We start from the raw sequence: 24,889 nt of genomic DNA, 5'->3' as shown, positions 1-24,889 counted from the left end.
GATTTCCTTTCTGAATCCTTCTTGCATTAGTTTTTTATTTTTAAAAAAATTGTAAATGTTTTTACTTAATTTTTGATAGAGAGTGCGCGTGAGCAGGGGGAGGGGCAGAGAGAGAGGGAGACAAGGAATCTGAAGCAGGCTCCAGGCTCTGAGCTGTCAGGCACAGAGCCTGATGCAGGGCTCGAACTTGTGAACTGCAAGATCATGACCTGAGCCGAAGTCAGACGCTTAACTGAGCCACCCAGGCTAAGTTCTTGCATTAGTTTTTTTTTTTTTTTTTTAATGTTTATTTATTTTTGAGAGAGAGAGAGAGACAGAGCATGATTGGGGAGGGGCAGAGAGAGAGCGAGAGAGACAGAATCCAAAACAGGCTCCAGGCTCTGAGCTGTCAGCACAGAGTCTGATGTGGGGCTCGAACTCATGAACCATGAGATCATGACCTGAGCTGAAGTCGGACGCTCAACCGACTGAGCCACCCAGGTGCCCCTTGCATTAGTTTTTAATGTCAGGTGAAATCAGGATACTTCCTCCCTGCCCTTCCCTCATGGGGTTATGTAATCATTCTAGCATCATTTTTTAGAGCCTTTGTCATAAATTAATTGAACATGCGTGTGCAGGCTTCTTTCTGGGTTTTGTTACATTCTCTTGGTCTGTTTTTCTATCTTATGTCAATACCACAGTGTATTAATTACTGTAATTTAAAGGTAGTATAAGTCCTCCACCTTTAATCCTCTACAAAATTGTCTTGCCAGTTTTAGAATAACCTCTTCACTATGTACAGAAATTTTTGCTAGAAGTTTGGTTAGGGTTATATTGAATCTGTAGATTTATTTTATTTTATTTTATTTAATGTTTATTTTTGAGAGAAAGAGAGCACGCACACCCACAGGGGAGGGGCAGAGAGACAGAAAGACAGAGGATCTGAAATGGACTGTGCGCTGATAGCAGCAAGCCCAGTGGGGGGCTCAAGCTCATGAATGGTTAGATCTTGTACCTGAGCTGAAGTTGGATGTTTAACTGATTGAGCCACCCTGTGCAACCCAGGTGCCCCTCAATACGGTGTATTATATTAATTTTCAGATGTTAAAGCAACTTTGGAGTCTTAGGTTAAATCCGCTTGGTGTGGTATATAATGCTTTAATTTTTTTTTTTTTTTTTATAATTTATTTTAGAGCTTGAGCATGGGACAGGGGCAGAGAGAGAGAGAGAGGCTCTCAAACAGGCTCCACCAGTGTGGAGCTTCACGCTGGGCTTGATCCCACGACTCCAGGATCACGACCTGAGCTGAAATCTAGAGGTGGATGTTCAACCATGACTGAGCTACCTAGGTGCCCCTATAATGGTTTTTATAGGTGGATGGATTTGGTTTGCTAGTGTTTTGTTGAAGACTTTATATATATTCATAAGAGATTTGTGAATGACTTTCTTTTTATATGATATCATTGGTTTTGGTAACACTAGCACCTTAGAATGAGTTGGGAAGTTGTTCTTTCCTTTTTGCAGATCAGTTTTCTATGTGGGATCATTTTATTTCAGCCTGAAGCACTTCCTTCAGTATCGCTTACATTGTGGATATGCTGGGAACAGAGTCTCTGTTTTTGGTTGTCTGAAAAGGTCTTTTTTTTATTATTATTTTATTTTGTCATGATAAGTGTACCTTTTAATTCTCGTTCCGTGTTTAATTCCCATCCTCCCTATTTCACCCACCTCCCCTCTGGTGACCATCAGTGTGTTCTGTACAGTGAAGATGTGAAGGTCTTTTTCCTTCAGTTTTGAAGGACATTTTTGTTGAATATAAAATTCTAGGTTGACAGCTTTTTTTCTTTTAGCACTTTTAAGTGCTTTTAGCATCTGTTGTTTCTAAGAAGTCAGCTATCGTTCTTGTTCACCTGGTATCTTTTTTCCTACTGTGTTTAAGGTATTTTATTTACTTATTTTAAATGATTTTTATTGTTTTTCTTTTTCAATTTGACTATAATTTTTCTAGGTATAGTGTTTTTGTGTTTTTCCTTTTTGGGATTTATTTAGTTTGTTGGATCTTTGTGTTGATGTGTTTAATCAACTTTGGAAAATTTTTGGCCATTGACTGTTAAATATTTCTTAAATATTTTTTCTGCTTCATATTTTTTCTCCTCTTGGGACTCCAGTGATACTTATTTTACATGGTTTGACATTTTCCCATAGGTTTTGAATGTTTGTATTTGTAATATTCCTTTTCTTTCTATTTATACATGTATATTTTCTATTCATCTATCTTCAGAGTCCCTGTTTTCTGTTTTGTGATCATTGTGTTAATTCTATCCAGTAATGTTTTGATTTAACATACTGTATTTTTCAGTTTAGAATTTCCTTTTGGTTTTTCCATCACGTTTGCTAATGAATATTAGCTCTGCTAATGAATATTTTCATTCCTTCTGACCATTTCCCCAAATGTTTTAATATATTATAATTGCTGTTTTGAAGTTCTCATCTGCCACTTCCAACATACGATCTTTGTGGGTCCTATAGATTGTTTTTTCTCTTCATCATGGGTCACCTTTTCCTGGTTTGCATGTCTAGTAATTTTTTATCATACAATGAACATTATGCACGGTGCATTATAGAGACTCTATTTGGGGTTCTAATCCTATGAAGGATCTTGAGTTTTGTGAGGGCAGACTTAAATTACGGGGAGATCATCTTGACCCTGTAGAAGCTTGTAGCCTGTAGGGTTGTTCTGTTTTGTTTTGCCTTGTGTTTTAAGACATGACCTTTAGTTCTGGAATATGGTTTTTACTCCTCTAAGGTGTGACCTGTCTAGGATTTTAATGGAAAACCTTTCTAATTTGCCAGAACTGAAACTCTAAATTGTTTTCCCAGGACTGGACAGCAGCTGGTGTCTTTGCTTAGCTCTTTGTCCTCACAACAGTTGCTTTCTGCTTGTTTTTCTTTTTAGTTTTTCAGCTTTATTGAGATATAATTGACAAAGTTGTAAGTTATTGAAGTAGGTTATGATGATTTGATGTATGTATGCATTATGAAAGGACTCTCCCATCTGGTTAGTTGTTACATCTGTCACCTCACATATTTATCTTAGTGTGTGTGTGTTTGAGAACACTTAGGTTGGGGTGTCTGGGTGGCTTGGTTGGTAAAGCATCCAACTCTTGATCTCAAGTCTTTATCTCAGGGTCATGAGTTCAGGCCCTGCATTGGTCTCTGTGCTGGGCATGAAGCCTACTTAAGAAACAAAACAAAACAAAAAAACCTCAGTTAAGTTGTGCTCTCTACAGCGTTCTCAGCTGTAGTCACCGTGTCTTACACGACGTCCTCAGACCGTAGTCATCTGTGTGTGGACCCTTTGACCAGCCTCTCCCTGTGTCCCCTGCACCCAGCTCCTGGCAGCCACTTTTCTGCTCTGTTTCTGGGAGTTTGATTTTTTTTTTTTTTTTTGCTTGCTTTATTGGTGTCTCATCCCGCCATCTGCAGTTTAGGAGTCAGTCAAGGATTTGGGAGGAATTTAATGCAGATGTGTGAGATTTTTGCTTCTTTTGGGTTTTTCCTTTCAGTTTCAGCCATTTTGATAGTCCTGAACTCTGACCTCTTTGCTTCCTGTAGTGAGATGCTTAGCACTGCTGTAACCTAGCACTGTTGCCTCATGCTCAGTGAGAGCTGGGCAGTGCCCGCAGGTCACAAGACATTTCAGTGCAGAGCTCATAGTTTGTTCTCCTTATACTGATTGTGCTCCCTCCAGTTTGTTTGTGTTTTTGGTTGTTCTCCAACACCTTCAGTTAGCGTTTTTTTTAAAATATTTTGTGCAGTTTATAATTATTATCAGTAAGAAGATCAGTCAGATAGAAGCTGTAACCAGAACTGTCAGATCTGCACTTTTAAACCCTGTGCTATACATGCCTGACAGAGGAAGAGAAGGGAGACCACGGGGAACGTGGGGGTGTGTCCACTTGTGGAGGTGAGCACAGGATATGGAAGCTGACCAGGAGTAGCTGTGGGTGCTGGACAGAACCAGGAGAGTGTGGTGTCGCAGAAGCTAAGAGAGGCTGGTACTTCACTGTGATAAGCTTTGGGATGTAGAGTGAGGGAAGGACTGAGAGGTGGTCCTGGGAATTCATTGGCTTCCTTCATTGGCTTCCTTGACAAAAGTGGTCTGGTGGCATGCTGGGGAGAGAGGTTCGATGGGAGGAGAGGGATTAGGGACAGTAAGTGCAGACAGCTCTTTAAGGAAGCATCACGTCAACGGGGATTGGAGAAATGTCTATGGGGGGGGCGCCTGGGTGGCTTGGTCGGTTAAGCGTCTGACTTCGACTCAGGTCATGATCTCACGGTCCGTGAGTTCGAGCCCCGCGTCGGGCTCTGTGCTGACAGCTCAGAGCCTGGAGCCTGTTTCAGATTCTGTGTCTCCGTCTCTCTGACCCTCCCCTGTTCATGCTCTGTCTCTCTCTGTCTCAAAAATAAATAAACGTTAAAAAAAAAAAAATGTCTATGGGGCAGAGGTGTGTGTGTGTGTGTGTGTGTGTGTGTGTATGTGTAAGTGTGTGCACACTGACTGGACGGTGCTAGCAAAGGAGGAGGGACTGGAGATACCAGAGGAGCAGTCTTGGGAAGGCATGAAGGGTGGGGTCCAGAGCATAGGTGGAGAGGCTGGTCTTGGTGGGAGCAAGGACCATTTCTCCATTGTAATAGGAGGGAATGCAGTGGATGTGGTGATTAGGGTTGGTAGGTTTGATGGAAGGAAGATGGGAGAGTTCACACTTGAAGCCTTGTGCTTTTTCTGTGAATTAAGGGGTAAGGTTATTGGAGAGTTGAAGAAAGAGTTGAAAGAAAGTATCTATTGCTTTGTAACAGAGCATCCCAACAATGATTGGGGACTTAAATTTTTTTTTTTTTTCAACATTTATTTATTTTTGGGACAGAGAGAGACAGAGCATGAACGGGGGAGGGGCAGAGAGAGAGGGAGACACAGAATTGGAAACAGGCTCCAGGCTCTGAGCCATCAGCCCAGAGCCCAACGCGGGGCTCGAACTCACGGAGCGCGAGATCGTGACCTGGCTGAAGTTGGACGCTTAACCGACTGCGCCACCCAGGCGCCCCAATGATTGGGGACTTAAAATAGCAGTCTTTGTTTTTGGTTATGAGTGTGGGTTGAGCCCAGTTTGGGCTGGTCCAGGCATGGCCAGCATGGCTCCTCTCTGCTCCTTGTGTTGTCTGCCTGGCTTCTTGTATGATTGGGGCTTCAGCTGCATGTTTAGGCCTCTCTCCAGGGTTCTGTCAGCCTCAAGGAGGCCACATTATCACAGGACTCCAAGAGGGCAAGACTGGCAGCTGGTTCTCAAAATGGCACCTGTCCTCTGCTGCCTTTTGGTGGTTACAGCAGGTCCCAGGAGTCACCCGATGGGTGGATAGACTTTATATATATATTTTTAAAAAAAAATTTTTTTTTTCAACGTTTTTATTTATTTTTGGGACAGAGAGACAGAGCATGAACGGGGGAGGGGCAGAGAGAGAGGGAGACACAGAATCGGAAACAGGCTCCAGGCTCCGAGCCATCAGCCCAGAGCCTGACGCGGGGCTTGAACTCACGGACCGCGAGATCATAACCTGGCTAAAGTCGGACGCTTAACCGACTGCGCCACCCAGGCGCCCCTAGACTTTATATTTTATGATTTTATTTTTTGACTTGACTTCTTGATGCAAGGAGCTATATAGAATTTGTACCCATCTGATATTTGTCCCAGTTGTCTCAAGAGAGGGAAGCTAGCTTCTTAAGAGTTCGAAGGCTAGGCTGTATTTAATGTTCACTTGAGATGTGTGGTCATTAATTTAAAACAAGTGAAACTCAGGCCAGGTTTCCTCACGGAAGCCCTCTCTGACCAACAACTTCCTGCTCCCTGACTAATGATAATTGATGACATTTATTGGGCACTTACTGTTTTCCAGGTATTTTGAGCACTTGATTCAGATTATCTTGCTTAATATTCACACTGTCCTTTGAGGTAAATACCATCATCATCTCCATCTCATAGCTGGGGAGACCGAGACATAGAGTTTAAGAAATGTAACTCAGGTCAGTATGTGGAGGCGCTGATGCAGGCCAGGCAGTCGCATCTGGAGCTGAGCTCGTAGCCACCTTGACGCACTGGCTGCAGACGTCACGTCTTCCACGCGTGACCACCATGGTAGCTGACACACGCAGGCACTCTTGATGCCTCTGGTTCCTTGCAGTGAACTTTGCCCTGGACAGTCCTCACGTCCACCCTAGGAGGATGTTATTTTTATCCCTGTCCACCAGGACACCCCAGGGCACAGGGGACCAGTGACTCTGTCCTCAGGGCTTGCTGGTAGGAAGCTCTCTGGGCAGGGTCCTTCAAGATTTACTGGAGGTCAGACCTCTGGGGGTGGGGCTGTGTTTGTGTCCTTTCTTCATTTGTTGCTGAGTAGAGGACACCCAGTGTCCTCTCTGTGGGCTGTTATCAGCATTGAAACCTTTCAGAGTTGGGGGGTGGGAGGGAGGGGAGGGTGGGTGATGGGTATTGAGGAGAGCACCTTTTGGGATGAGCACTGGGTGTTGTATGGAAACCAATTTGACAATAAACTTCATATATTGAAAAAAAAAAAAAAAAAAGAAACCTTTCAGAGCTCCTCTTCAGGGATGTGCCCATCTGTGAGCCCACCGACTGCTCCCGTACAGCACTGAGATAGAAGTCATATGCCATAAAGTTGCCCTTCTAAAGTGTGCAAGTCAGGGGCTTTTAGTACATTCACAAGTGCAGCCAGCATCACTGATTCCAGAACAGTTTATCACTCCACAGAGAAGCCCATTGACTGCGTCATTTTTAAGACTTGCTCTTCTCTCCTCAGGGCCTCATTTCCCCTCAAGCCTACGAGACCCTCTTTCTCACCCTTTCTTGGCTCTGCCACATAGTCCTCCCTGGACCAGGCCAGTCCTGGTTGGTACCTTCAGGTTATCTCCCTCCATCATGATAATTCTTTTTGTATCTCCTTTGATACCTCCTTTTTTTCTTTATTGACTGGACCAGTATCTGGTGTCATGTGGAGACTGAGAACTTGACTTTGCTGTGAGACAATCTGGGTTCAGGTTTTGAATTGATGTTTATTAACCTGTGGCCTTGGGCTAGTCCTGTAATTATTGAGACCTCTGCTTTTTAACCTGTGGACTGGGATTAGTGGTAAACTCCCTGCTGCACTGAGTTCTACTGGGCTCGTGCAACGCTTGCGCACAGTAGAGTGTCCGTGAAACAGCTCTTGTCGGTTCCCTTTCTTGTGGCAGGTGTAACCCTGCAGAGCTCCTCGAGTTAATTCTCTTGTGCTCTTGTTTGGACTCAGCTTTGTCCATTGCCCTGGCTTCTGCCCTGTGCTTGTTGGGGCTTTTTCTCTGCCTGTTTGGCAATGCTTTTTAGCCACGTGTCTCCAGTTACTTGTCCTTCCAAGAGTCTCGGCCCAGCATGTGCCCTGCCTGCCCTTGGAGCTGGTTCTCCCAGGACCACAGTGTTGAGAACACATGCAGTGCAGGCATGGTCTGTTGTTTGTCGTGTGGGGCACGTGTACACTGGGGCCTTGCTGTGGTGTGTCTTTGGGTCCCTGTACAGGCAAGCCCAGATCTAGAATGGTTCAACTTAACATATTTTCAGCTTTATGATGGTGTGAAAATGGTATGCATTCCATAGAAACGGTACTTGGAATTTTGAATGTACATCTTTTCCTGGGCTAGCGGTATGTGGTACGATCCTCCTGTGTTTCTGGGCAGCGGCCTCAGCTCCCGGTCAGCCCATCAGCACGAGGGCAACAATCATCTTGTACCCAGACCACCATTCTGTTTGTCACTTTGAATCCAGCATTCAGTATGTTAACATGTAGGTTGAGGAAGATCTACAGTTGATTCCTTTTCTCTGTCCTAGACTGGTGGTAGCAGTCATGACATCTCTCTGTCAGTGAGTCACATTTTTACTTGCATCACATACACATTGGACCAGGATTGCAGAACTAGTCAGTGGTGGAGGCTGGACTTCATGCCAGAGAACACCTCCCATAGTCAGGTCTGCTGCGCTAGTGGGTTCTTTGCTTGGGTTCTGTGTCTGTCTCCAGGAGGGAGGATGGGGGCCAGGTGCTTAGCATACGTGGGGAGAGTGCGTGCCAACAGTGCCAGTTGCCCCTGTCCTTAACCAGGCAGAGTGGCCATGATTACTAGCAGCGTGCAGACAGAAGGTCTTCAGCTTTCACTTTGAGTCTTCTCTTCATCACACCCAACAGCCAGGAGGAAGCTCTTGAGAAAACCAGGAGAAGGTGAGAGCCCTCTCAGGCCCGACAGAGCTCTTGCTCAAGGTGTCTGGTGGGGCTGTGTATCGATCACCTTTATCATACTTTGGTGGGAGACCAGCTGGGCTCCACCACCAAGGGGAGAAATGCTGCTTTTGGTAGCTTGGAGCCCCAGGAGTGTGCAGCCACCTAGGCAGGCTGTGGTTGGGGTGGTGGCACTCAGGCTGATGGCAAATTGTTGGGTTTTCCCTGTAGGCCAGGTGTGGGGTGGATGCTACCTCTGCATGTGGGTCTCATCTCGTCCTCACAGCTCCTGGGCCGGGGTCAGCAGGGGCAAGAAGGCAGGCTAGCTCTCTGGCAGAGACACTGTCAGCCTGAAGACGCACTTTTACTTATTCTTCACAGTGTTGGCCCACATAGTGTTAAAAAATGCAATTAGTTGTTGGGGCGCCTGAGTGGCTCAGTCAGTTAAGTGACTGACTCTTGGTTTCAGCTCATAAGTTCGAGCCCCATGTCGGGCTCTGTGCTGACAATGTGGAGCCTGCTTGGCATTCTCTCTCTCTCTCTCTCTCTCTCTCTCTCTCTCTCCCCCTCCTTCCCTCCCTCCCTCCCTCCCTCTCCCTCCCTCTCCCTCTCCCTCCCTCTCCCTCCCTCCCTCTCCCTCTCTCTCCCCCTCCCCCACTCATGCTGTGTCTTTCTCAAAAATAAATAAATACGTACACTTAAAAAAATTCGTTGTTGAGGAGGGCGACTGTTGGGATGAGCACTGGGTGTTGTATGGAAACCAATTTGACAATAAGTTATATTTAATATAAAAAAATACGTTAACATTTGAATAGATTGGGGGATTAAGAAAATCTGGGTTTCTGGCCTTTCTTGTAGAAACTGGCAGATGTGTCCTCGTGCCCTGTGTCCCTGCAGGCCTGTAGGCGGCTGCCATGGATCTTCCCTGCTCCTGCCCATGGATGGCCCTGTGCTTCTCCTGCAGGCTTCACTCCTCCTTCTGTCTTCTCTGTCTGGCTGCTTCCTTCCACTTAACACCTTCCTGCTCTACAGGCCTTTTTTGGTGACTGGGTGCTCTCCTATTGCCATTGTAGGACAGCTCTTGCTCCAGAAGCGTAGGGTTTAGGTTGTTCGCTTCTTAGTGGAGCTAGCTTCCTTTCTAAAAAATTCTTTTGCATCCTTCTGGCACCTGGAGTTAGCTAGACTGTGCTTTCCTGTTTTCTGACCACAACACACGTGCACTCATTCTCCAGGAAGACTCTCCGCCTTTTTCTTGGCCCCTCTTTCTGGGGACACCTACCAGAGTTAGGAGCTGGGAAGCTGCATGCAGAAGAGGCAGCCGGCTCAGCTGTCAGCAGCTGCTTCCTCCTCAGCCTGCTGACCCTCCTGCTCTTGGAGACGGGCAGGCTGGGGAAGGAGTTTGATTGCAGCCCTCCCACCAGCACTTGTTTTGGGGTCCAGTTTTTCTCTGTTGTTTCCCCATTTATTTATTTTGCTAGAAAGTGTTTTCCTGTAGAATTTCAAGTTTATTTCTATATATTTGTATGTCTGATTCTCTAATAGAGCTTTTTAAAGAAGTGGATGTTTAATTGCTAACACAGTAACAAATATATGGGGCTTCTAATTAAAAAAATCTATTCTTACATGGAGCCTTCCCATCTTCTAGTTCTATTTCAAAGAAACAACTATTTTTGAACTTTTGATAGCTGTTTAACTCTGGTAGTTAACTTCCATAAGTTAATAATAGTAAAAACTAGTAGCAGCTCGCATGTATCAAGGCTTTTCACGTGTCAGGCACCTTCCTAAGATCTTTACATTGATTTCTTTCAGTTCTCACTGGCAGTGTACAAGGCAGGTGTTGTTACCCACCTTTTGTAGATGAGGAAAATGAGGCACAGAGGCGACTTGACCAGGGCCTCTGTTTTTTGTCTTTTAATTTTTAAATTCTGGTAAAAATATATGTAACAAAAAACTTATCATTTTAATAATTTTTAAGTGCATAGTTCAGGGGCACTAAGTATATTCATGTTGTTGTGCACCCACCCCACTACCCGTCTCCAGAACTTCTCCATCTTCCCAAACTGGAACTCCCTCCCCATCAGACGCTCACCCCCCCCACCAGCACCCTCCCCAGCACCACCGTCTCTACTCTCTGCCTTTGTGAATCTGACCACTCCAGATTCTGGTACCTCCTATAGACGTGAAACCACACAGGATTTGTCTTTCTACGATGGCTTCTTTCACCGAACACAGTGCCCTCAGGGTTCACCTGCGGTGCAGCAGGTGTGAGGAGTTCTTTCCTTTTTATTTTTATTTTTGAGAGAGAGAGAGAGCGAGAGCGAGTGAGTGCACATGTGAGCGGGAGAGAGGGGCAGGGGAAGAGAGAGAGCATCTTATTTTTATTTTTGAGAGACTGCACGAGTTGGGGAGAGAGGCACAGGGAGAGAGAGAGAATCTTAAGTAGGCTCCACGCTCAGCACAGAGCCTGACACGGGTCTTGGGATCATGACCTGAGCTGAAATCAAGAGTTGGATACCCAACTGACTGATACACCCAGGCGCCCCAGAAGTTCCTTATTAAGGCTGAATAATACTCCATTATATAGATGGGCCACAATTTGTTTATCCCTTTGTCCATCAGTGGTTATTTGGGTTGCTTCCACCTTTTGCTGTTGTCACCTTCTTCTTTTTAAAAAAAATACTTGTTTATTTTGAGAGAGAGAGAAAGCACGAGCAGGAGAGGGGCAGAGAGAGGGAGAGAGAATCCCAAGCAGGTCCATGCCCAGTGTGGAGCCTGATGTGGGGCTCGATCCCATGACCATGAGATCATGACCTGAGCCAAAATCAAGAGCTAGATGCCCAACGAACTGAGCCACCCAGGTGCCCCATCAACTTGTTTCTTGATATGGTCACAGGAAGACCCTCTTGGGGGTTCTGTGCTATGAACTGTTTTGTGTGTCCCCGAGATTCATATGTTGATGCTCTAACCCCCAATGTGATCATATTTGGAAATAGGACTTTTAGAAATGTAACCAGGGTAGGGGCACCTGGGTGGCTCAGTCGGTTAAGCGTCAGACTTAGGCTCAGGTCATGATCTCGTGGTTTGTGAGTGAGAGCTCTGCGTTGGGCTCTGTGCTGACAGCTCAGAGTCTGGAGCCTGCTTCGGATTCTGTGTCTGCTTCTCTCTCTGCCCCTCCCCCACTTGTGCTCTGTCTCTATCAAAAATAAATAAATGTAAAAAAAAATTTAGAAATGTAACTAAGGTTAAATGAGGTCATATGGGTGAATCCTAATTCAGTGGCCTTAAAAGTAGAGGAAGAGAGAGGCCTCTCTCTTCACATGCACACACCAAGGCAGCCGTCTGCAAGCCAGGAAAGGACTTGCGCCAGAGCCACGTTGGCCCTAATCTTGGACTCCCAGCCTCCAGGACTGTGAGAAAGGAAATCTCTAGTTGTTTAAGCTTCCCAGTCTGTGCTGAGCTCAGCCACCCTGGCCCCTCATGAGGATCAAGGCAAATTGGCAGGAGCAGAGATGACCCTGAGGAGTTATAAGAACCATTAAACCTGGCTGGCTCAGTTTGTGGAGCATGCTAGTTTTGATATCGGGGTTGTAAGTTCAAGTCCCATGTTGGGTGTAGAGATTACTTAAAAAATAAAATCTTTAGGGGCTCCTGGATGGCTCATTCGGTTGAGCATCTGACTCTTGATTTTGGCTCAAGTCATGATCTCACGGTTCCTGGGATCAAGCCCCGTGTCAGGCTCTGGGCTGACAGTGCAGAGCCTGCTTGGGATTCTCTCTCTCCCTCTCTCTCTGCCCTGCCCTGCCCCTGCTCATGCTGTATCTCTTTCTCTCTCTCTCAAAATAAATATTAAAAAAAAGAAACCTTAAAAAAAAAAAAACCAAAATCTTTAAAAAACAAAACATCTGTTTTGACCCAGCTTAGAGATCCTTTTAATTGTTAGGCTCCTTGTTGGGTAGCTGGAGCTCCCAAACTATAGAATGGAGGTGCCTGCCCTACTTTGCTTTCTGACCGTAACCATGGGTCTTAGCTTCTAGAAAACTTTTCAGGCCCAGGAAGTGATTGAGGATAGATGCCCATGGCCCTCTGCCTGCCTCGGGGAGAAGAGGATATCATTCTTAGAAGGTCGGACTCTGAAGCTCAGCTCCATTAACCTTTGGACCTGCTATGATACCCCATTGGGTGACCGTGCAAGACATTGCTGAGTCCTCTACTGTTAGACAGCCTGACCACTGTGGTCGTAAAAGAACATCTCCCATTCCTCTGCTGTCTGACACTTCCACTGGCTGATTATGTCTTGGGGATGGTTGCTGAAAGTACTCCTAGGGTTGATTCACTAAGGAGCCCCATCCAGTCTGGGTGACTTGTCCCAGAAAGCCTTCAAACATCCCTCTTTCCAGGGACTGGTTAGATGTGCTCCATCTTAAACTGGAGGAATCTGGCCTCCCACATCCAGGGGAAGTCCCACCGTTGGGCATTTGGCAGAGACTGGTCTGTGTGGCAAGGGCAATAGTTATCTTCTCTTAGATTTGGTGATCTCCTGTGAAAGGCCCCCAGGACTTTTAGAATGTGGCTTACTAGGCCAGAGTTTTCTGATGGGTAGTTACACACACACCTACACATACGCACAAGTAGAGATAATTATGTAATGAATCTTTATGTACCCATTACTCAGATTTGTCAGGGAGCAAGAATGTCCTGTCCCCATTAGGGTCCTTCTGGCCAGACTAAGGATCAAATAGACAGGAGAAATTAAATTTAATTTTGATGTAGGTAGGGGGAATCCAAACAGACAAAGATAGTATAAACTACCAAAACTGAAACAGGAAAAAGTAAATAAAATTTGAGCAGACCCATGACCAGTAAATAAATTGAATTAATTAGTAACAAAAAGTCTCCCCCCAAAAACGAGTCCAGGACTGGTTGGCTTCCCAGGGAATTCTACCAAACATTTAAAGAAGAGTTAACGCCTATTCTTTTGAAGTTGTTCCAAGAAATAAAAATGGAAGAAAAACTTCCAAACTCATTCTATGAGACCAGCATTACTTTGATTCCAAAACCAGACAAAGACCCCACTAAAAAGGAAAACTGTAGACAGTTTCCCTGATGAACATGGATGCACAAATTCTCAACAAGATACTAGCCAACCGGATCCAACAATACATTAAAAGAATTATTCACCACGACCAAGTGGGATTTATACCTGGGATGCAGGGCTGCTTCAGTATCTGCAAATCAATCAGTGTGATACACCACGTTAATTAAAGAAAGGACAAGAACCACATGATCCTCTCAATATATGCAGAGAAAGCATTTAACAAAGTACAGCATCCTTTCTTGATAAAAACCCTCAAGGAAGTAGGGAAAGAGGATCATACCTCAAGATCATAAAGTCATATACAAAGGACCCACCACTGATACCATCCTCACTGGGGAAAAACTGAGAGCTTTCCCCCTCAGGTCAGGAACACGACAGGGATGTCCACTCTCGCCACTTATTCAACATAGTATTGGAAGTCTTAGCCTCTGCAAGCAGACAACACAAAGAAATAAATGGCATCCAAATCGGCCAGGAGGAAGCCAGACTTTCACTCTTTGCAGATGATGTGATACTCTATATGGAAAACCAAAAAGATTCCACCAAAAAACTGCTAGAACTGATCCATGAATTCAGCAAAGTTGCAGGATATAAAATCGGTGCACAGAAATTGGTTGCATTTCTATACACCAATAATGAAGCAGCAGAAAGTGAAGTCAAGGAATTGATCCCATTTACAGCTGCACCAAAAACTATAAAATACCTAAGAATAAATCTAACCAAAAGAGGTGAAAAGCCTATACACTGAAAACTATGGAAACCTTATGAAAGAAATTAAAGAAGACGCAAAAAAATGGAAAAATATTCCATGCTCATGGATTGGAAGAACAAACATTGTTAAAATGTTGATACTACCCAAAGCAGTCTACATAGTCAATGCAATCCCTATCATATTAACACCAGATTCTTCACAGAGCTAGAACAAACAATTCTAAAATTTGTATGGAACCACAAAAGACCCCAAATAGCCAAAGCAATCTTGAAAAAGAAAACCAAAGCTGGAGGCATCACAATCCTGGACTATTACAAAGCTGTAATCAGGACCGTATGGTACTGGTACAAAAGCACACACTTAGATCAATGAAACAGAATAGAGAACCCAGAACTGGTCCCACAAACATAGGGCCAGCTCGTCTTTGACAAAGCAGGAAAGAATATCCAATGGAATAAAGACAGTCTCTTCAGCAAATGGTGCTGGGAAAACTGGACAGTGACATGCAGAAGAATGAACCTGGACCACTTTCTTACACCCTACACAAAAATAAACTCAAAATGGATGAAAGACCTAAGTGTGAGACAGGAAGCCATCAAAATCCTAGAGGAGAAAGCAGGCAACAACCTCTTGGACCTCACCCACAGCAACTTCTTACTCAACATGTCTCCACAGGCAAGGGAAACAAAAGCAAAAATGAACTATTGGGACCTCATCAAGATACAAAGCTTCTGCACAGAGAAGGAAACAATCAGCAAAACTAAAAGGCAACCGTTGGAATGGGAGATGTGTGCAAATGACATATCAGATTAAGGGTTAGTATCCAAAATCTGTAAAGAACTTATCAAACTCAACACCCAAACAACAAATAATCCAGTGAAGAAACGGGCAAAAGACATGAGTAGACTTTTCCAAAGAAGACATCCAGATGGCTAACAGACACATGAACAGATGCTCAACATCACTCATCATCACGGAAATACAAATCAAAACCACAGTGAGATACCACCTGACACCTCAGAATGGCTAACATTAACAGCTCTGGGTTCTCTATTCTGTTTCATTGATCTAAGTGTCTGCTTTTGTACCAGTACCATATGGTCTTGATTACAGCTTTGTAATACATCTTGAAGGCCAGGATTGTGATGCCTCCAGCTTTGATTTTCTTTTCTTTTCTTTTCTTTTCTTTTCTTTTCTTTTCTTTTCTTTTCTTTTCTTTTCTTTTCTTTTCTTTCTTTCTTTCTTTCTTTCTTTCTTTCTTTCTTTCTTTCTCTCTTTCTTTTTTTTAAATTTTAATGTTTATTTATTTTTGGGGGTGGGAGGGGTATAGAGAGAGAGGGAGACACAGAATCTGAAGTGGGCTCCAGGCTCTGAGCTGTCAGCACAGAGCCCAATGCGAGGCTTGAACGCGTGAACCACGAATTCATGACCTGAGCCGAAGTTGGACACTCAACCAACTGAGCTACTCAGGCACCTCCTGGTTTTCTTTTTCAAGATTGCTTTGGCTATTCGGGGTCTTTTGTGGTTCCATACAAAGTTTAGGATCGTTTGTTCTAGCTCTGTGAAGAATGCTAGTGTTTTTTTAATAGGGATTGTATTAAATATGTAGATTGCTTTGGGTAGTATGAGAAAAAAAACTTCTTAAGATTTTACTTTTTTTTTTTTTTTCAACGTTTTATTTATTTTTGGGACAGAGAGAGACAGCATGAACGGGGGAGGGGCAGAGAGAGAGGGAGACACAGAATCTGAAACAGGCTCCAGGCTCTGAGCCATCAGCCCAGAGCCTGACGCGGGGCTCCAACTCATGGACCTCGAGATCGTGACCTGGCTGAAGTCGGACGCTTAACCGACTGCGCCACCCAGGCGCCCCTTAAGATTTTACTTTTAAGTAATCTCTACATCCAATGTGGGGCTCGATCCCATGAACCATGAGTAAGATCCTAATCTGAGCCAAAATCAAGAGTCAGACACTTAACCAACTGAGCCAACCAGGTGCCTCCTAGCTGCTTTTTAATTAAAAAAAAAAAAAAAAATTATAGTTACATTTTCTGCTGCTTTGTATGTCTAATAATTTTTTTATATGTTGGTATCTGGATTATGATCTTCAGTTTTGTTCTGGCAGATGGTTAAGTTATTGGAAGATCATTTTGATCCTGTCAGGCTTGGCCTTACTCTTTGAGTAGTGTATTTTGGATTTGAACTTTGTGTTTGACTACGAACTTTGCTCCAGGTTGTAATTTTTACTCTGCTGGCAGGGCCTTATTGGGATGTTTGCTGTGTACCTCGTGCTGCTCTGTCTGCCTGGGTTGGAACTGCCAATACCTCTCCAGTGACTGGGTCTGTGTAGCTGGACACCTCTTTGTACTTTTTTACTTTGCAACCATGTAAATATTTTACATAAGTTGAAAACAAAATTAAATAAAAAACAATAGCAAATAGGCAACCCCCTTCCCCCAGTTAAATATAAATATATTCTAATAAACACTGGTTCAAATTTAGAATAAACAGGCCTAAAGTCAGTCTTACTGAAATACTTTCTTACTTTGAAAACTGTATAAAGTGCTGAAAAGCCAATGTTGAATTATTTAGCTTAATAATTTAAAGTGCCAAATGTAAAAAGAGTTACCTATCTAGAAGATGATAACACTGATTTGTGGCTTAGCACAACTTTATTGTCTTTTTAAAAAAAGTTTTTTTTTTCAAGTTTATTTATTTATTTTGAAAGACAGAGAGTGTGAACAGGGGAAGGGCAGAAAGAGGGAGAGAGAGAATTGCAAGCAGGCTCCACAGTGTCAGTGCAGAGCCCAATGTGGGCCTCAAACCCACGAACCCTGAGACCATGACCTGACCGAAGCCAAGGGTCAGCCATTTAACCAACTGAGGCACCCAGGCGCCCCGTGTCTTTTTTTTTGAGAGAGAGAGAGAGAACCAATGGGGGAGTGGTGGAGAGTGAGGTGGTATTAATGTATAGTTATGAAACTGGACAATTTCATTGAGATCCTTCTCATATGGATTCTTTGGAGTGATATTCAAACCATGGCACTAGTTATCCAGATGTAGAATGGGTTGTATCATCAATTCCATTCTCTCTAACACGAGCAAAGACAAGGGAATTTTTAGTTCCTTAATCATAAAATAATTTGATAATAATAATCGTAAAATCTGATAATTTGAATACTAAATAAAATTTCTGATTTTTGTTTTCCTTTCCTCTACTGTTTTGGTAAGTTAACTTTACAAAGGCAGAACTTAAAATAAGTTTTTTTTTCTTATTTTCCAGGTGAAGAGATTATAAATCTTCCACTGAATGAAAAAATCTTTCTTAAAGTTGCATATAGTCCAAGAAAAAAAACCCAAATGTTTTTATATTTTGTTTGAATTCAAACATAAGTTTTCATAGAAGGTAAGATAATTTTCCTTTTTAATTCTTTTTTGTAATTTATGTAAATATACTGTATAAGTGGAAGTTCAAAGATGGATGACAGCAAAATTAGCCTAGAAGGTGTTGTATAATTATTGTCTTTTGGTTGTTTTTGATCCTTCTGTGTCTGGTTTTAATTGCTCTGCTGTGGAAAAGTCACTTAGTCTCTCTAATACAAAAAAAACAGGGAGAGTCGTGTGTAGTGAGGCACATTCTCACTTCGGGGGAACACATGAGACAGGGCACAGACACTGTCACAGTTGCCATCCAGAACATACACTCCTCTTACAACATGAAAATTGAGGAGAGGACTTGATTTCCTGCAGTGTAAGATGCTGTCAAAAGGCTCACCATTGCAATCCAGTTAGATGCTGAGTAAATTGCAACAAATGTAATTTCTTTTTGGGGGGAAGGGGCAGAGAGAGAGGGAGACAGAGGATCCAAAGCGGACTCTGCACTGAGAGCAGAGACCCCAACATGGGGCTCAAACTCATGAACTGTGAGAGCATGACCTGAGCCAAATCCGGACCCTTAAACGGCTGAGCCACTCAGGTGCCCCACAATAAATGTGATTTCTTGTGAGCACTTCAGTGCATTAAAAGCTGAGATAACTCTCCAAAGGCCAATAGAGAAAAAAATTTTAAAAAGGAACAATGAGGGGCACCTGGGTGGCTCAGTAGGTTAAACATCTGACTTCAGCCTAGGTCGTGATATCACCGTTCCCACGTTGGAGCCCCGTGTTGGGCTCTGTGCTGACAGCTCAGAGCCTGGAGCCTGTTTCAGATTCTGGGTCTCCTCTCTTTCTCTCTCCCTCTCTCTCTCTTCCTCTCCCTCCCTCCCCCCCCCCCCCGCCACTCCCCTAACTCCCCTAAGCTCTCCTTCTTTCTCTCTCGAAAATAAATAAACATTAAAAAAAACTAAAAAAAATATGAACAATGAGCATTGTGATAGCGGTCTTTTGTTCCTCACTGGAGAAAACCAGTCCTCTTCAGAAGAAAGCATACTCAGTGTTGGCCCTCAGGATTTCTATAGAGTAATTTTTTTTTTTTTAATGTTTATTTACTCTTGAAGGAGAGAGAGAGAGAGAGAGAGAGAATGTGAGTGGGGGAAGGGCAGAGAGAGAGGGAGACACAGAATCTGAAGCAGACTCCAGGCTCTGAGCTGTCAGCACAGAGCCTGATGTGGGGCTCGAACTCACGATCTGTGAGATCGTGACCTGAGTGAAGTTGGTTGCCCAACCGACTGAGCCACCCAGGCGCCCCTCTATAGAGTAAATTTAAGCAAACTTGAACTTAATAGTCAGAACTCACACACCCCTGGGAGGAAGTTAGCATGATTAGATGCCCCAAGGCCTGCAGATTGAATAACTGGATGCAGTATAGAGTGTTTGAAGTAATACAAAACAGAATACAAATTAGTAATGAAAAGCAAAGTAGCAAAATGATCGGAGAGGAACTTTCAGAAATGGAAATGATGTTGAAATTAAAAACTCAGTGTATGTGGATTAAACAGATTAAATGTGGCTGAAGACAGAATTTGTGAACTGTAGTACATGTCTGAAGAAATTACCAGCAGCACTGAGAGATGGGGAATGGAAAAATGAGGATAAGAGGACGGAGGATAGAATAAAAATGTGTCATAAATGTGTAGTTGGAATCCCAGAATGGAAGGGTTGGGAAAATGGAAGAGAGGCATTGTTCAAAGTATTAATAGCTTTGACTTTTCAGAAACTAATAAGAGATAAATCCACAGATTTAGAAGCACACGATGTACCAAGTGGTATAAACAAAAAGAAACCCACACCTATATATTGAAATCATGTAGCAACAAAGACAAAAAGCTCTTAAGCTGTAGGTAAAAGATAGATTTCCTACAAAAGAACATCTGTTAGGTTGACAACAGATGTCACATTAGCATGAGTAGAAGCCAATAGAGAGAGGAATAGTTCGTCAAAGTGTTAAGCGAATATAAATTTCAGTATAGAATTGTGTATCAGGTATATTTGGTAAAAACTCCCAACAATGTTACTGATAAATTTTTAAAAAATATTTTACTTATTTTTGAGAGAGAGAGCGAGCGAGCATGCACGGGAGGGGCAGAAAGAGAGGGAGACCGAGGATCCAAAGCAGGCCCTGCGTTGACAGTAGAGAGCCTGACGAGGAGCTCAAACTCATGAACTTTGAGACTGACCTGAGCTGAAGTTGGATGCTCAACCAACTGGGCTACCCAGGCATCCCTAATATTTTTGATAAATGTTGAGCTAGTTCATTTGGACTACCTTCTAACCTCCCACCCCCTACCTTTTGGAAAACAACTACAAGCGTTGGATTGAAAAAACAAAAACAAACAAGTGAGAATATAACAAAGAAGTTCTAGACCAAAACCAGAAAGTAAGAACCCAGATAATTTAAGCACTAGAGGGTCTGCCTTTGCTCCGAGGGCATTTGCTGATCTGGACAAAGTGGGACTTTGATTTCAGAGGTCTTGTAGGGTAGGAAGAGTAGGAGTTAAGATCCACAGTCTTCTCAAGGTGGAGAGCCCAAAGGAGACTCTCCCCGTGTGAGAGGGGCTCTGAAGGCTCTATCCTCAGAGCAAAAGTGAACTAGAAGCAGATCTACCTCACTCTATCCCTCCCTGCTACCACCTGGTTGTCTTTTACTGTTAAACACAGCAGGAAAAAAGGGGGGGGGGAATGCTTGCAGCTATGGGTTAGCCTTTGTGAGGGTTTATAACCTAGGTTCACATTACCTGTAGTTCAGGGAAATCAAGCACAAATTTAGTTTAAGATTTTCTGGTTTGGTTTATGCCTTCAGGCGTCCTGCAGGAGCAAACATAAAACCTCTGTGGAGGAAGTTACGTTTATCCTAAGATGTGAAAAAATCCCTACAGATATTTTTTAAGGACGTGGATTTGTGCACAGACCGAACTGACCAAGCACACAAGGAAATAAGGCACCATGAGTAAAACCCAAAATCTGAAGCCTTCCAAGACTTCATTTTTGGAATTATCAGAAATAAACTCTCAACACAAGCATGCTGTTTATTTTTAAATAAGCATTTAAAAAAATAAAAATCTCTGTAGGAAAGTATAATAAGTGGTCTATAATATTTGAAAAACAAAACAAATAGAACTTCTAGAAATCCGGATTGCAGTATCCACTGTCAAGAATTTCACGTATAGGCTTCATACTGAATTATATATAGTGAAGAGAAGAGCTGGGACAGAAGGCAAGGTGCACACTCTGGTCACTCAGCCCCTCTGAGCTTCAGCTTGTGGAGCCCAGGCCCTGTTCCAAGAGGCAGGCTGGCACAGTGTGTTTCTGACAGTCTCAGGTGGCTGCAACTCGCTTTGAATGCATTGCATAGATCTGTGTAAATTATTCTTCTACAGTCATTTTAATTTACCTTTGTGGTTATTTCTTCTCTTCGCTTTTAAAAAAAATATTTAATTTTGAGAGAAGAGAGAGACAGAACAAGCAGGGGAGGGGCAGAGAGAGAGAGAGAGAGAGGGAGAGAGAGAATCCTAAACAGGCTCTGTGGTGTCAGCAAAGAACCCAGCCCGGGGCTTGACCTCATGAACCATGAGATATGACCTGAGCTGCAATCAAGAGTTGGGACGCTTAACCAACTGAGCCACCCAGGCATCCTTCTTCTCTTCTGATTTTCTGTTTTTGCTCATCTGTTCCTCCAACCCCAACCCTTTTTTAGAATTGACTCTTTTTTTTTTTTTAAGTTTTTAGGTTTTTTAAACTTAAGTTTTAAGTTTTTAAGTTTTTTAAGTTTGTTTATTTTTGAGAGAGAGCGAGAGAGAGCATAAGCAGGGGAGGGGCAGAGAGAGAGAGGGAGAGGGAGAGAGGGAGAGAGGGAGAGAGAGAGAGAGAGAGAGAGAGAGAAAGAGAAAGAGAAAATCCCAAGCAGGTTCCTTACTATCAGCGCAAAGCCTGATGTGGGACTCGACCTTACGAACCGTGAGATCATGAGCTGCGCCAAAATCAAGAGTCGGTTGCTTAGCCAATGAACCACCCAGGCGCCCCAGACCCTTTTTTTGATCTTTCTTCCAGTGCAGTGTGTCCATTATAGACATGGTGTCATTTGTTGATTGAGCAAAAATTACTGCTCTCCATGGACTCGAATTGCCATTTTTTTAGGCCAAACAGAATTCCAGTGGTACATTGGTAAATGTTTAACAACTGGCTTTCTGGAAGAGTAAAAAAACCTTGTTGTTTGAAGCATTTGTCGATTTCTATAGTGCAAATACTTCCATCATGTCTGATTTAAGTGGGCAGTGTGATGCCACCGAAGGTGGGGTTGGGAGAGGCGTGTGCCTCTCTGGCCACTGTGAATCTGTCCTCTGTGGCAGGGTGACCTCATTTGTTTCTTTCTCTTCTTTGCAGTCAGAATCCATGAGGGTAAAATGTGCCAGCCACTGTTCTGGAGTCAGCCCTCACAGTAGCTCTGTGAGATGCTCATTATCCCTGGGTTACAGGGGTGGAATCCAAGGCATAAGAGGTCTTATAATTGGCCTCAGGTCATACAGCAGAGCCAGGGCTTTGATCATAAATTAAAACAACAACAACAAAAACCCAATTGATTTGTGGCCAGATGGGTACAGGGTGCATTCTGGATTCTAGTTTTTCTTAGGAACAGTTTCTACCACAGAACGTTCTTTTTCTGGAGAGCTCTGTTCATGGAACTATATAGGTTCATATGGGCAACATTTCTCTTTAGAATCTACCTTCTGTGTGATGGTTATGCTAACCTGTAAAAGTAAATAAAGAATTTCAGGTTCCTTTTGTTTAAATGTTGGATAAGCATCCAGAAGATTTTGGTAACAGTTTGGTTGACATTGCAGATGGACTGTGCAGGGCCTTGTCAGGGTGTGCCAGGGACCCTTGGGCTGTGTTGATACTTTGTGAATACCAGAGACGTCTCAAGCCAGTTCATGAGCCAATTATTTGTCCTAAAGATGCTGTCAGTGGTGGGTCTTTCAGTCATCTAGGGAAGGAAAATTATGACCTTCCATGTAGGTAAGTGCCAACTGACAAGATGCTAGCATCTCTGTGCAGAGTAGTGCACAATTGCTGGGATACCAGAAACCTTTGGAAGCCACATATGTACTGTAATCTGAGTAAGAGTTCCAGAATCAAGGGCACCTCGTTGGCTCAGTCAGTTAAGCATCCGACTCTTGATTTTGGCTCAGGTCATGATCTCATAGTTTGTGGGATTGAGCCCCATGTTGGACTCTGTGCTGACGGGGCGGAGCCTGCTTGGGATTCTCTCTCTCTGCTCCTCCCCACCTCGTGTTCTCCCTCTCAAATAAATAAACTTTAAAAAAGTTATTATTTTTTTGAAGTGAAATGCTATCCTTAATACTGAGATTATGGCTTTCCTTTTTTTTTTTTTTTTTTGATATTTAAAAAGTCATTGTTTCCTGCAATTAAGGTAATTATGGATGATAATTTATCCTTTGCTTTCTTTTCGTTTTTTCCTTTGTGTCTTCACTCTCTCTTCCCTCCCTCCTTGTTTGACCAAGTTGAAAAGTTGGCAACCCTTTGTTGGTTTTCTTGTCTTTCTTTCTTTCTTTCTTTCTTTCTTTCTTTCTTTCTTTCTTTCTTTCTTTCTTTCTTTCTTTCTTTCTTCTGTCTGTCTATCCATTCTGTGGGAGTGGGGGAGCACGGGGGGGGGGGGCAGAGAGAGAAAGAGAGAATCCTAAACGCTGTCAGTGCAGAGCCAACCCACAAACTGCGAGATTGTGACCTGAACCAAAATCGAGTCAGATGCTCAACTGACTGAGCCCCCAGAACCCCCCCCTTTGTTTTTCTAAATTAAAAGAAAAAAAATTTACCTGCCCACAAAAGCCCAATGTTTTGGAACTATGGAGCTGGGCCAGCTTTTCAGACAGGTCCCTTGTGCTTGGTTCAGGGAATAGGTGACTTGGTACACTTGATTTCTTAAATGGGGTGAGTTCTCAGAAGCCCTTGAATGTCTTACTCTTCTTACAGGGTAGATAACCTTACTAAACTTTCTGTTTTATAATTTAGAAGTAAACAAGTGGATGTTGAATTAGTTTGTTATTTCAAATTATAAATTATGAGCAAGTGGGTAATATGATTTTGGTTTAGTTTTGATTTTATTGGTTGTACAGATTGTTCTGTTTGTAGTCTGTGATGGAATGCATAAGATGTATGACCTGTCCCACCCACAGGGGGACCTGTGGTCCGTGGACTGTTGTGTGCAGACTCCTGTGTTTGCTGTGCTGGCTTCACACAGAGTGCCATCGATGACCCCTTTCATCAGTGGGGGATAGTGCAGTGGGCACCTCAGTGCCTCTGTGAGTGGACCTGCTGGCGAGACACTGCCTGTGCCCTCATGTGGAAAAAACAAGCCAACCGCTCCATGAAGGGGAGCTCCTAGATACCTGGAAGGACTTAATGACAGAGTTAATAATACTGGAGAGATATCTCAGTAGCCTGGGCAGTGACATGGTGATGTCTGGGGAACCTCTAAGGGGGCAGGGTTAAGAGGCAGTCTGGATAAGAGCAAGTGAGCTTGAGTGGATCTGTGTTGAGGCTGAGAGGGAGGCACAGGAGGACCATTGTACTGCTCTCGCTATAGTTAGGCATGTGTGAGATCTCCCAAAACAAGTTAAAAATACAAGAAAACAAGTAAAATCCCCAGCCATGTAGGAACAGTGATGAGGTGCAGATTTGACCTGGGACCTCTGTGGCTCCTGGTTGCTGGGGAACACTGAGCATCCCTACCCGCCTGTGGACTCTGTGAGAGAGAACCCTGCAACTGCTGCGGGGGGCAGGGGATGCTCTGCAGGGTTCACGGAAGCATGACGTTCTCAGTCCCTCTCTCCCTTTTTTGGGGGTGCGCTCCGGGTCCAGGTGGCCTGGCTCCCTCGGCTGTTTTTTTCCTTCAATCTCCGTCTCTCTCTACAAGCAGTCGTTGTGACGTGTTCATTGGATACCCTGTTCTGTGTCTGTGTTCCTAGGAATGCATGTTGTTGTGGGGTGTGCATATATTTTATTTTACTTTTTTTGGGGGGGGGTCTTTTTAAAAATTTTTATTATTGCGTGCAGTTTATTTATTTATTTTTCAACGTTTATTTATTTTTGGGACAGAGAGAGACAGAGCATGAACGGGGGAGGGGCAGAGAGAGAGGGAGACACAGAATCGGAAACAGGCTCCAGGCTCGGAGCCATCAGCCCAGAGCCTGACGCGGGGCTCGAACTCCCGGACCGAGAGATCGTGACCTGGCTGAAGTCGGACGCTTAACCGACTGCGCCACCCAGGCGCCCCTTGCGTGCAGTTTAAATTAAAGGGGTGGATTGCATTATGGACCTGATTTGTTTCTTATGTTTTCT

At 43.7% G+C, this 24,889-nt stretch overlaps 1 protein-coding gene across 5 annotated transcripts in view; it reads left to right on the top strand.

Moving 5' to 3' along the window:
• PPP6R2 (protein phosphatase 6 regulatory subunit 2) overlaps positions 1 to 24,889 on the top strand; it is a 78,047-nt gene that overhangs the window by 8,604 nt on the left and 44,554 nt on the right. For all 5 annotated transcript variants that reach the window (XM_086711905.1, XM_086711903.1, XM_086711901.1 and 2 more), the window contains exon 2: positions 17,380 to 17,502. The gene's annotated coding sequence lies outside the window, so the exon portion shown is untranslated. The remainder of the gene's footprint in view (positions 1 to 17,379; positions 17,503 to 24,889) is intronic.

This window comes from Puma concolor, chromosome B4 (assembly GCF_028749965.1).
Source record: "Puma concolor isolate L17-30 chromosome B4, mPumCon1.1.hap2, whole genome shotgun sequence".
Classification (NCBI taxonomy): domain Eukaryota; kingdom Metazoa; phylum Chordata; class Mammalia; order Carnivora; family Felidae; genus Puma; species Puma concolor.
Note: the sequence above shows the minus strand (reverse complement) of the source record. Positions and strands in the feature narration are given on the sequence as shown.